Raw genomic sequence first — 10566 nt, forward strand, 5'->3', positions numbered from 1 at the left:
GAACTGCGGGAAAATTGTTAGTTGCTTTTGGCAGGTCTCTGGAATTCTTATCAAGCTCCTCTCCTCCTTCTCCTTCTTTCCTCTTCTTACAAGGGCAGGAAAGGGATGTTAGTAGGTTTCACCGGATCATACTCAAGGGGGGAGGGATGTGTGACGATCGTGTTCAGAGCTTCAATGTACGGTATACTGTATGTAAGATGTGAGGGATTGTGGATCTTCTGCACTTCTTTGGGGAGAATGCCTCCATCATTTGTAGTAATAATGAAAATACAAGAAACATTATACAAATAGTTGTCCATCCAATACAGTCCATCCAACCATTTTATAACTTCTTTATCCAATACTGGGTCACAGGGGAGCTGGAGCCTATCCTGCCAAGCAAGGGGCACAAGGCCCCGGACAGGAAACCAGTCCATCGCAGGGAACACACAGACACAAACACAGGGAGAACATACAAACTCCATGCAGATAGCGCCCCAGATCCAGAATTGAAACTCTTTCTACAAAACATTTTCAGTCTTATTTGCAAACTCTATCTGTTTACTGTATATGTTTTATTCAAAACATAGACAGTGCCTCCCCCCACACACACAAAACCATTGGGACTACAAGGTCTGAGCTGCTATCTAACCTTAACAGTCCAGCAACTGTGTTTTTGATTACAAAATTTGAGCCCAGATCGATGTCACGAACCGTCAAGCTCTAGGAGCAGTTTTCCTCATGCAGGGACCTGACTGCCTGAAAGAAAAGCCATAGAGTCTTAACTGTCATTGTGACTGCTGTTGTTTAAGAAGTATTGGCAGCAAGTTCTTTAAAGAGTGTGTTCTTTAGAAATGCATTTTTCCATATCTGTGAAGCTAGACCATTTGCTTTGTATGATAATATTTTCATTGCAGATTGTGCTTTGTAGTCACTGAAAATTTAGAGTTGTTGGCTGCAATCATGATTCAGCTGTTGGTCAGAGATATTATTATAAAAACAAATGAAAGCAAATGATTAGTAATTGTTTAGTTGTTGTTTGCAAGTGAGTCTGAACTACAGCAGTGTCTTAAAGGTACCCAGCCTGAACAGCCTGCCTGGGAAGCCTGTTCCCAACACCTACCACTCTCTGATTAAAGAAAGGTTTCCTATTCTCTGTCCTTAATGAATTTTACTTAATTTTCAATGGTGTCCTGTTTTACTGATGATTTTGAAAATCTTCAAGATTGAGGAGATCAATCTGCTCTCAATCTCCTCTGTTCTAGTCTGAGGATATATAGCTTCCTCTTCCTGTTCGTATAAGACAGTCCTCTGAGACCAGGAATATATTTTTTTGTTCTTCTATGAACTTTTTCTAAGGTCATATCTTTACTGGGAAATGGTGAACAAAACCAATCACAGTATCTTCAATGGATTTAAATGTCATACTTTTTACTGTGTACCCCAGCACTGCTTGCTTTTTTATTGCTTCCCCACATTGTCTTGATGAGGAAATTGAAAAATCTGCATAAACACACAGATTCCTTTCAGGTCTGACTTTCTGCAACACAGAAGCAGCCATGCAATATATATGAAGACTATGTTCCTACTGCTGGTCTGGATAACTTTCCACTTATCAATGCTGATTTTGTCAAATTCACTTCATTTGACAAGTGTCAACTGAATCCTTGATTTTGTCTACGTATTTTTGTGATTCCCTTGCTGTGTTTGTCATTCCCTCTTTTTAAGTATTGTCAGAAACATTTACTAGTTTGTTACCAGAGGCTAGATTGTTGCTCTATATCAGGAAGAGTAACAGGCCTAAAATGGATCCCTATGGCACACTCACATCACACTACACTCACTCACACAACTCACATCAGCCTAGTTAGAGGTTATGCCCTTTAAGATAACACACAGGTTCCTGTTTGTTAACTAGTTCTCAAACCATTTACACACATGACCTTGGAGTAACAGGGCAGCAGTAGTTGCAGGGGGATTTTGCATGGTTGGTGTAGCCAGAGAACCATAAAATAGGTTAATAGACAGATCAGGCAAATCTGCACACATTTGTGTTTGCATTTGCACTTGTAAACAGTGCAGCACTGTGCTTCAGCTGACCTCTTTAATTAGGGTTGTGTTATAACCTTAAGAGTGAGAAGTAACATCTCATGAGAGGTCTTGTAGAGAGAATGCCCATGATGATTTACATCAGTCTCTGGTTAAAGCTCCTGGCAAAAGGTTCATACAGTCTCTTGGGTATCAAGATCAGATGGGGTAGTTTAGGAAACATGGAGAGTAAAGAGAAGACTGGGTATGGAAGGAGCAAAGGTAAGCTCTGAAGATAAGGATCTCCAGTCTTAATGAATGGTTAGAGGCAAAACAGCTCTCAGGTAGAACCCTTCTTTGTGCCGCTATGATTAGTCTATAGGTTTCCTGTTGGCGAGTGAAAGCGCTATTCAGTAAATTAGTAGCAGACTTGGCTGTTGCTGTGCCAGAGGTACCAGTAAAGGTTATGGTTTTTGATCCCTGGCCAAATGAGATCAGCCAAGTGAGGGTTGTACTGTTACTGTTAAAGGTTACTGTTTTTAAGGACGAGGTTTATGAATGAGGGATTGAGAGTGAGCAGGGGACATGGTTATGGGTTCCATTTGTTACAAATCCCGAAGGGGTTTTGGAATTCCCTGTAAGGGGAAAATTGGTGTCCTAGCCAGATTTCCCCCTGCCCTTTACTAATCATGACCTCCTAATAATCCCCATCTTTGAAGTGGCTTCATCACTTTGTTCTCTTCTCCACTAATAGCTAAGGTGAGTGTACTGGAGCACTCTGGTTGCCGTTGCATCATCCAAGTGGGTGCTGGATGTTGGTGGTGGTGGAGGGGAGTCCCCATTACCCGTAAAGCACTTTGAGTCCAGAAAAGTGCTATATAAGTGTTAGGAATTATTATTTTTAATATCTTTGAAGGTGGTTTGGGATGTTAGGGCAAGTAGACAATGTTACTCTTTAGTTGTAGGTCCACCGGATGCATGAGATGACTATTAGGGACATGGAGTCAGCAAGTGAAGATTTGGGAGATCCCATGGGGGGGTGAGCCCTAGAGAAGAAGTGTAACCTGGGAGAAAAGGTGGATCCCTGGATTAGTTGCCTGGAGAATAGGAGTCCTGGTCTCAGAAGCTGCTTAGTTTTCCCTGGAAGGAAAGGGGACAGTGAAAGATTGTTTGGTGTTAGCTGTGGGTGTGGCATTTAAACCTTTTACCGTGTAGTAGCAGTTTGAAATGGAGATACAGAATTCACAAGTCATCATCCATACTGGTGAATTGAAATTAATTTATCATCTGTATTGTTATATTATTTCTATATTGTTTTGTTAGTGCAGGATACTGTGCCACAACAATTGCTGGTTGAGCTTTGGTAAACCTCACACAAGTGAGGTGCACCCTTATGGGGGTGGCTGTGAAGTGTGGAAAAAAAACTCAATACTTTCTCTGAGAAAGTATTGCTTCACCTCTGGGAGGGTGAAATACTGAATAGCTAACAAAGGGCTTCTGCAGATTTCTGCCCTGGAGGGATGAAGGATGTCTTCTTTTGACATGGAAGTGAGAGAGTTGCTGGAGGAATGCATCTAAGTCTCAGTGGGACTATTAAGTCGATTAAGTGGGTTTCACAGTACAGCTCAACAGAGGTTTTGAAAACAAAGTCTAAATCCAAGCAATCCCGTGTTGATTCCCTGCATTTCCGTGGGTTGGTAACTCTTCCCGATTCCCTAGTGAACAATAGAACAATTTCATACTGATTTCAGGCTGTATAGTATAAAGCACAATCATGCTGTAGTAAGAGTGACATTCAAGGGATAGAAACATTCTGTATGCCACACACCACAATAATAATAATAGCTTACACTTATACAGTATAGCGCTTTTCTGGACACTCAACTCAAAGCGCTTTACAGGTAATGGGGACTCTCCTCCACCACCACCAATGTGCAGCATCCACCTGGATGATACGACCAGCCATAGTGCGCCAGAACACTCACCACACATCAGCTCTCAGTGGGGAGGAGAGCAGAGTGATGAACCCAGTTCAGAGAGGGGGATTATTAGGAGGCAATGAGTGGTAAAGGCCAGAGGGAAATCTGGCCAAGACGCCAGGGTAACACCCCCACTCTATTCGAGAAATGCCCCAGGATTTTTAATGACCACAGAGAGTCAGGCCCTCGGTTTTACATCTCATCCGAAGGACGGCGTCTGTTTATAGTATAGTGTCCCTGTCACTATACTGGGCATTAGGACCTACTGGATCACAAGGTGAGTGCCCCCTGCTGCCCCCACTAACAGCTCTTCCAGCAGCAACCTCAACTTTCCCAGGAGTCTCCCCTCCAGCTCACACCTGCTGAGCTCCAGTGGGCTGCCAGCTGTGAGTTGCAGAGTGATATGGCTGCTGGCCGCAAAGGCAAAGAAGGAAGCAGGCACGAACACCACAGCATCTGGGAACTTGGCCTTGCATGAGATGCTTTCAGTCAGCCAGCAGGTGGCATTAGATTTACATGCAAAAAGCAAAATACATTTTTTTCTGAAGATGTAAGCGAATACACAGGAGGTACTGTGTATGGAGATTTACACTGAAACAACAAATATGGAGAAAGCTTCCTCAGCCCGCCAACGAAGAGATTATGTTTAAGAAAGGAAAACACAGGAAGGATGCAGATAGTTGAGCAATGCTGAGCCCTGAGCTGTCTCCTTAATTCTGTGTGGTTGCTCTCTCTCACATTTCCCCTGTTGTTCTGTGTCACAAAGAAAAACATTGATCAGTGGGCTGTCTGTAAGTGAGCAATATCCTGCTATGATGTCTACAGTATTGTGACTCTCATAAACAACACTGCACTAGAATTTGAGGTTCGGGGGTGTCAGCAGAGTGCAGTGGATCTTGGAGGTAGAGGATGGCTTGTGTGACACTGATTCAAGACAGAAGGGAAACACATATCCATGCAATGTGTATTCAGCCAGTTCATGAAGAATTTACAGAATGTCAGTTTAGGTCTGACAGTGAAAATTCAAAATATTTACATAGATTTAAAATAATCTGTATTGTTTTTTAATCTGCTGATTTGAGGGTGCGATGACCTGGAATTTTGAGTAAAAAAACATAATGTGAGACCAGAAGTGCAAACAGTACAATCAGATTTGTTATTTTTACTTCTGGTCTAACATTATGTGAGAGATGCAGGATATAATTTTCAACTCTGATCCAGGAGGGACTCTTGTTCTTGGTTTTCCTGCAAACTGAAGTCAATGTCCCTGAATTGCTACTTGAATTAGACAATTAATTGGAGTGGCCAATTATTGGCTAAATTAGATACTTATCATTTACAAATTTGCTCAAACATAAATTATATTACATATATGATATAATTACATAAATAATTTAAATTAATTTACACAAATGCTTCAAATCTGCTACCTGTTTAAAAGCTGAAAAACAACAGAAGGTATAATATTTTCATATATGTATTCATAGTTGTAAAAAATATATATTTTTTAACAAGCTCAACTGAGGCTACTCCAGGGCCAGATCTGACAAATTCTGGGATATGAAACAGAGGAAAGTCATCTATTCCCCTGCCAGATCTTCACAATACACATTACTGAGCAGAAAATAGAGCAGACACAAACACAACAATGTCCTGTTAATGTGTGGCACAGATGCTAACTCGGAAAACAGAAGTACTATGGGGAAAACTGCTTAGAATAAATGGCAAACCTCTGTAGATAGCATGTTTTTCATTTATCCAAGATCCTTTTCACTTGAGCCCATTACAGAACTGAGTATTTAATTAGAGCTATTAAATTGTTCTTAGGTTTTAATCTGCTTAAGATTTCATGTTAACTACTACACTGTTTGAATCATCTATAATCAGCAACATTTTTGCCACTCAAAAGGATGTCAATTATTAAGGCAATTATTATTTTAATGAAGCCATTAATTAAGTAATTGAGCACATCTAGAATGAAATCCAGATGCTCTGGTTTTATTTTTGGGGTCACAAGGTCCAGCACAGGGATCTCCAAGATAGCAAGAAAATATTTTAAGGACAACTTACAGTGTGGTGAAAACTTAAGTACACCCCCTTAAGATTTTATGGTTTAACATATTTAGACATATCTGAACTTAACCTAGTCCTAATAATAGATACAACTAATCTCATTTGACCTGTAACACACAAAAATCTGCTTTGTCATTAATTATTTTTTAAAAATTACCCAGCTAATTGGGAACTGTTTTAACAGAAGGGGTTAGTCGGCTTGTGGAACAGGTTTCTAGAGAAAAAAGTTGAAACAGAAGAACTAAGGCACGTAGACCTCTCTCTCTGTCATGGTCCTGTCAGACCCTAACCATACTAGTCTGCATAGAGAAGAAAAGAGATCTGTCTGCTCCTTTACTACCAGAGCTTAAAAACAAGTCAGCACAGGTGAACAAATAGTCTTTTCTTGCTCGTGGTTTCATTTCTTCCCTCTGTGCACTGAGAATCTTCCTACTGGCTGTGGAATGCCTTCCTTATCAGCTCCTCCCAGGAGAGGCTCTGCCTAGCTTTCAGATTTGCTTGTGATGCTTTCAGAAAAAGAGTTGCTTCAAACATGATAATTTGCTTATGAGTGTGTGTGTGTGGGCGGGATCACTCCGCATCTCCTGGCACTTCTTAACCTTGCTTTCTGTTCAGGACAATAAAAAGGGCCAATGCGTAGATGGCTGTTTTACTGACCTGAAACAGAGGAAGCAGAAGAAGGTGGTGTAAAATTCATGCTGACAGGACAAATTACACTCCACGTATTAACGTTAGACTCTCCATGTGGGGGGGGATGGTCAAAGAAAGATTATGCTGATTTCATGACTTGTCCCTCTGCGTTAATAATTACAAGGTTTCATGTAATTGATTTCCCTTTTTAACATCTATTTCTTAGAGCTTAAAGTGCTGTCCTAGCATATTCTCATCTGGAGCACTGGATTGTGGGAGTGACTGCAGAAATACGCCAGTTGGCAGGGCGTGGTTGCAGCTAAGAATTATGGGAATGAGTGGCTGGTTGCTGCAGTGCTGTTGCCATTGGTCCATTCATTGGCCAGCTGGAAGGGTGTTGGTGCTGGCGGAGGGAGTAAGGGGGAGGGGGCGAGGATGCTGTACTGTAATAGAGCAAATTGAACTGCTTCCTAGGAAGCAACTCACATTTTAGTCTGCTTGACTCTTGGCAGTGAACACACTGAACAGGACCAAGAACCATGTTAATAGTTAAAGCCTGCTGATGCTTATCCTGTGGCTGTAATAGTCTGATGGTACACAGTTGTCCATTTTTCAGTGTGAAGGGACCTGTGAAAAGCCCCCATTCACTGTTTGTTTTGACCCAGAAAAGGCAGAGACACGCGGTGCACAGTGCCAGGATTAAACAGCTCTCTCGCCACACACAAAGATACCTTATCAGAAGAAGGCCAGCTTTCTTGTTATCTAAACCCAAGGCTTTTAATGGTAATTCACCCTTTCATGGTTTCTGATAGTAATATTAACTTGTCTCTTATTAAGGTAAACAATGTTTAGTTTTACTTGTATGTGCTGAAATGCTGTTGAAGCTCATTTGGCAGCCTGGAATCAGCCACTGCTGGGCTCAGTCCGAGCTTAAGCTGTTTTGAGCTGAGGAAAGATGTTTGCAGCTCATGGCTGCTCATTTTAATATGTCAGGACTCTCTCTGGCAACAGCACTCAGTAAGGAGGAACAGGGAGCTGAAATGGCTTTGTGCAGCTCTGCGCTACCCATAGTGCATGCCAGGGTGGTCACCAGGGAAATGCCACAGCCCTCTGTGAATCACTTTGTACCCTCCTGCTAATGGGCACTTTCATGAGCCACTGCTGCAGCTCAGTAATGAGCAAGTTGCCATGATGATTATTTATGTCTCTTCCTCTTTGTGGCTGCTGTCTTCTGTGCAGCTCTGCAATGGCCAAGATTTCTGCAGGCTCCATTCTGTCTCCAGACTGCAGCACAAGGGCGTCATAGAACAGGGACTGAATGTTTTGAATGCATTTCACGTGTTTATGTCTGTTCCATTTTCCTGCCCTCAGGCCTGCATGGACATACTCTGTGACAGAACACTTTTCATTCTGAGCCAACAGCGTAGCTTGGAGAGAAAGGGATGGCCCGATGTAGCTCTCACTGTGCTCACATTAGCCTAGTGAGGTGCAGGGTCACTGCAAGATTGCAAACTTGCTGTATCCTAACTGGCTTTATAACTGCCCAAATAGATCAGTGACCCATGTCTAAAGGATCCAATCCTCCAGCACAGGGGTATCCAGTCCTTGTACTGGAGGGCCGGTGGGCCTGCAGGTTTTCATTCCAGCTCAGCACTAATTCAGTGAAATCATCTGGTTACTGGCTTCACTGGACCAGTTTATCAGCTTCTCCCAGCTCTTTGGTTTCTCATTAAAGAGACCTTGGAAACTTGCCCCCAGTATTGGATACACCTGCTCTAGTAGCAGGTGTCTAACATTGCAGCTGTCAAAACTGGGAAAGCATAAAGAGATGCCTTTGTTGTTTATTTTTAAAAACATTGCCTTCAGAAAATGTCTTTTTTTTAAATGTGACTTGACTTCTACAATTTGCAATGCTGGTTTTACTCTTTGCTGCCTGCGTGAAGACTGAGTGAAGACTCTTCTCAAATCCCAAAATCCCTGGACAGCATAAATAAAACCGTAGAACCTTTCTCCAGAGGTTGCACATCTTTAATCTTTCAGTCCAGGCTGTTTTCATGGCCTTAGTTTGCTGCTGACTTTGTCTTTCGGCGGGTGGAGAGTGTAAGAAGTGGATATTATTTTGCAGAGAGATGTTGAAGTCTCTGGAGCCCTGGCTGCTGTCATCTGTGCTCATCTGCCCACTAGCTAGTTGGCCCCCAGGTCAGGGATCAGCGCAGACCTATGAGAGCCAGTAACAACACACATCTTTGCACCATGTTGACAAATTAGCAGTTCTATTAATACTCCTGCTGTGGCCTTCAGCCAACAAGAAGAGAATGGAGCCTGGGGCCCCAGGGGCACTGGCCACTGCAGGCCTGTAGAGCTGAAGTGCTTAATCAGGCCTTCTGCCTTGGAAACAACTGAGAGGAACTCAAAACCGTTCAAAAATGGATCGCACAAATGATTCAGCTTTTTTACAATTTCAAATGCGCTTAGCATGTCTCTGCAGCTTAAGCAGCAGACCCATGAAAATAAGTCAAATGTGCTCAGAATTTCTGTTTGTATCCTATGGAAATTGTTGAAATGTGGTTTAAGTGCCTTTTCTGATTGTTAAATGTCCACAGCAGAGATACTCACACCTGACAATGTTACCCCACTGGTGTAAAATCCCAGTTTCCAACTCTGAAAGTTATAATCTGCAGTGTCCTTCAGTGATACCGACCCTCCTACTCCCAGAGGCCTGCCACAGGGAGGGCTCTCCTGGCCAAACCTTCACAGGTTCTGTGGTACAGAGTCTTTATGGAGATCCTTCCAGATGAGAACTCACATCTTAAGAGCCAATTCAGTAAATATTGTGTGCATATAGGCTTCCCAGAGCCTGGCTGGAGCAGAAAGCAGAAGTCTTGTCTCCCTTTAAAGGCTCTAGTGTGGCTGAGTCAGAACTGACAAGTCAGGATGGGAATTCCTGCTTTAGACTTTTACCTGCGTCTTGAAATGGCCACTGGCACTCCTCCTCGGAACCAGACACAGTGGTAACTACACATAAACCCATGGATAACTTTGGGTTATCTTCCTAAAGATCGCAGAGACAAAAGAGCACACAGAACTCACAAAAGCAATTTAAGTCACAAAGTCTAGGTCAACAGGCAAGTAGGAGGACACACATAAACAGAATGACAGCAAGGCTGCAAGAAAAAAAACTGTCCGACAGGCACAACAGAAGGGTAATAATGAATGATGTTCCATTACATACAGTGAATAGCACAGGAATACACACTGTACTCCTGTTAATAGGGACAGGGTCACTGTTAGGGATGGGCACAGCCTGCTGTTAGGGACAGGGTCACTGTTAGGGACAGGGGACAGCCAGTGGTTAGGGGCAGGGTCACTGTTAGGGATGGGGACAGCCTGTGGTTAGGGACAGGGGAGTGTTAGGGACAGAGAACGTTTATAATCTTACTTTCTCATATTGAGACTGTTTCAGGAGTTACTGACATTGCTTTTAAATGGTGTAATTCTTATTGCACTGATCACTGTAATTTTGTATCTCTTGGTGGCTTTAGCTCTGAAATTGGACTTGTTAAGTCTGGTGTTCCTCAGAACTCAATACTGGGCCCCTTTCTTTTCAGCATTTACTTTTCTGCATTTGGTAAGCTTTAAAGATCATATGGTCTAAATGATCAGTTCTATACTTATGATACTCAAATATACGTCCATACCAAACCTGACCCTGATGTGGTTGTCTCTGTTCTCTCTAATTGCGTCTCTAAAATAAAAACATGGATGACTCAAAATTTCCTTGATCTAAACTGTGACAAGACTGAAGTCATGGTTCTTGGCATCTCCCATTAACTTTGTAAAACCAATGCTGTAACCCTATCTGTGGATTGTACTGTAC

This window comes from Lepisosteus oculatus, chromosome 4 (assembly GCF_040954835.1).
Source record: "Lepisosteus oculatus isolate fLepOcu1 chromosome 4, fLepOcu1.hap2, whole genome shotgun sequence".
Lineage (NCBI taxonomy): Eukaryota > Metazoa > Chordata > Actinopteri > Semionotiformes > Lepisosteidae > Lepisosteus > Lepisosteus oculatus.